The sequence below is a fragment of the Tupaia chinensis genome, unplaced genomic scaffold, assembly GCF_000334495.1.
Source record: "Tupaia chinensis unplaced genomic scaffold, TupChi_1.0 Scaffold000146_1, whole genome shotgun sequence".
NCBI lineage: Eukaryota > Metazoa > Chordata > Mammalia > Scandentia > Tupaiidae > Tupaia > Tupaia belangeri.
In genome coordinates this window covers 7091972-7095197 of record NW_006159616.1, presented here as the reverse complement: position 1 = coordinate 7095197, position 3226 = coordinate 7091972, and positions in this window count along the sequence as shown.

The following is a 3226-nucleotide window of genomic DNA, read 5'->3' as shown; positions in this document are numbered from 1 at the left end:
AGAAAGCCGCCCGGTCCGGGACTTGATCTGTGGGCAGCCATGTGGGAGTCCAGTGCCCTTAACCTCTACGCCACCTACTGGCTCCTGTTACTATTTTTTAAAAAAATGTTTTTGCCATAGGGCGCGTATGCTCACCAGAGAGCGAGACAGTGAGAGGGAAAGTGAGAAATCACCCCCACGTGGGGATGGCCACGTCGCCATTCTTTCTCCTCCTGGGACTCTCGGCATGGACGCACATGTGCCGGATGTGAGTTTCATGCCACTGGATCTGGGATTCAAATGTGATCAGCCATGTGTGTCCAGGCCTTAACCACTATGTCACCTGCTGGCTCCTATTATTATTATTTTTTAATGTGACCAGGGAGAGACAGAGAGAGAAAGTAAGTAAGCAAGCCACCAGCTCTGGGACTCGAACCATGTTCGGCCATGTGAGAGTCCAGTGCCTTAACCATCGCACCTGCTGTGGGCCTCTTGTTTTTGTTCTTAATTTGCCAGAGGGTACATGTGCTCACCAGAGAGAGACAGAGAGATAGAAAGTGAGAAAGCACCCCCCATGGGGACTGGACACGCCATAATCCCATCTCCTCCATTCTCTAGGAATTTTTGCACGCCCACGCCTGGTGTGTGTCTCCACCCAACAGGTCTGGACTTGAACCTCATGGTCAGCCATGTAGGATCCCGCTGCCTTAATGGCTCCACAGGCTGGCCCCAGTTTACATTTCCTATAGTCTCTGCTTTTTTTAGCCTCCTCCATAGAGCTTGCTTCACTCTGGGGACTTGACTATCTTGGATAACTGAGGCCTTAGTCATACAGATCACTTGTTCTCTCAAATCACCTGAGGTGTTTAACTTACCCTTGTGTTTCCCTTGAGTGATGTTTGTATGTGTCATATGAAGGGCACCTTTTTATACGCTTTGATTTCCACACTTCCGACTCATTTAGATGCTACTGGAGAAATGAAGATGAGCTAAGTTTCTGGAGTCCTCAGCTGGAACCAGCTATACTACCACTGGGGCCTCATTAAAGGAGGAGTGTGGTGAGGCTGCACCCCAGGCCTGAGTCCTGCGCGAGTCTCTCCCCTTCTCTGGCCTGTTGTTTCCTCGCCTGAATCAGTAGGTGACGTAAGGTTTCGCGATTCACATGGCTGCCTTGGGGGTAACTGGACAAGTTAAGTCAAGGCTGAGGTCACCTCGATTTTTCACTGACCCTGCACCAGAACAGGGCTCCTCAGTCTGTCCTAAGGGGCCTCTTGGGCCACTTGGATTAGCTGAAATGATGGGGAGACTGTCATTCTCCCTGGAACTTCTGACTGAGTTCTTCTCTGAGATGAAGGAAGAGTGTCCTCTCCTTCTAGGAGACATATTTCCTGAGACTTGGTCCTTGGCATTTTCAGATTTATTTCTTCTTGAAGGTAGATGCCACCCCTAGATAAGCAAGTACACTTTGATTTTGCCGGGTCACCTTGGGAAAAGCAGTCAGGCCAGCAGAAGTGAGACTTTGATTTATGGAGGGGCTCTTGGTGCCAGTGGGCCCATGCACTCTGCAGTCACATCATTCCTGGGCTTCATGGGGATTTGGGAAGCTCAGATTTATAGAGGAGTAAATTCCTGGGCGGCTGTACCTCCGCCCTGAACTTTGGGATCCCAGAAAGGCACAGCTGCAGGGGACTTAGAGGTTTTCATGGCCTGCTCCTGACACAGCTTCCCGAGGTATCCAGCTGATAAGAACCTAGTTTTGTTACTTGTTTGTTTCCATTTGTTTAGAGAGTGACAAATTGCTTTTCACCAGACAGGCAGCTAGACACTTATGTGGGTACTGGACCTCATCGCTGATAAATGTGTTTACATAAACAGTCTCGTTCAGTTCTTGTGACAACCCTCTTGGCTTGGAAAAACTCCCCATTTTACAGACTCGCCTAGTTTTGGATGGTGGGAAAGCTGAGCAATCTTGAGGGGCAATTTTGCCATAGCTCTTTCTCCCCCAAGGGCTAGAAATCAAGCTTAGATCTAAACATTTAACCAAAGGCTGTTTAACAATAGTTGTGTTGTATAGACTGTTATCTGTATGATCAACTATATATATTTCTGTATCTATCTACGTGTATACACACAGGTGGTTGATTATAGTTGCTACATAGTGGATAGACGCAGTATCTTGTCATTTAGGACAGTTTGGTTGGTTACACTCCCCCTTCCCCCCAGTCAGAGAGCTAAAGGAGGGTTGGATGGGGGAAATACCAGGTGATTCTCTTGCCTGGGAGGTTTATTTGCCTCTGGGGGGAAAAAAAAGCCATTTCATTCCACTTGATCACTGTGGTAGGACTGTGAGGCCTTCTCATCTGAAATTCTGAGTTTCATTTGCCTTTGACCATTGGGGCATTGTCCTCTTCCATTTCTCTGGCTGATCTTCTCCCTTTATCACTATTTCCTGGGCATCTCTATCTGGTGGTCCCAGTGGCCCTTAGAATTCAACCTGTCCTGGCCAGCAGGTAGCGTGGTGAAGGCTCTGGACTCCCGAACCTGGCAGCTTGCTTTCTCACTGTCCTCTTTCTCTCTGCCTGCCTCTCTCTGGTGAATGGATGTGCACTATAGCAAACAAAATAATAATAATAAATAATAAAATGAAATCATAATTTAAAAACATAAAGAATTTAACCTGTCCCACAGTGTACCTCATCAGCACCACCGTCTGTCTGGTCTCCAAGGTACAAATCTGGTGCCACCCTTGCTTCTTGTCCCCCTCCACATCCAATCAACCACCAGCTTTCGCTACAGCCTCTAAAGTGTGTAGGCCCACCTGCCGTCTCCTCCAGTCTCATCTATCCCTATGATAAAGTCTGTGCTGTTTCCCTCCTGTTTCTCACCTTCGTACCTTGTCTTGGATCAGGAATATCCTTTGCTTCTTCACATGGCCAATTTATTATAATTGAAGATCAGCTCCAACTCTCTCCTCCCTTGGGAACCCCCTCCTTGACCACCCTCATCCAAACAGCCGCTGTACCTGCTGTCAGTGCATGTAACTCCTGGTGGAGCCGTGGCTCACTGGTATGCCTCTCTCCCCAGCCTGTGGACATTTTGAGGACTTGGCCCATCCACTCTATTTTATTTTCTTCATCGAATTTATTGCAGTCTGCAAGGTGTTTTTTTTTTTAATTAATTAATTTATTTATTTTTTCTTTTAAAATTTATTAACATTCATTCACTATACATCATTACAGCATAACAA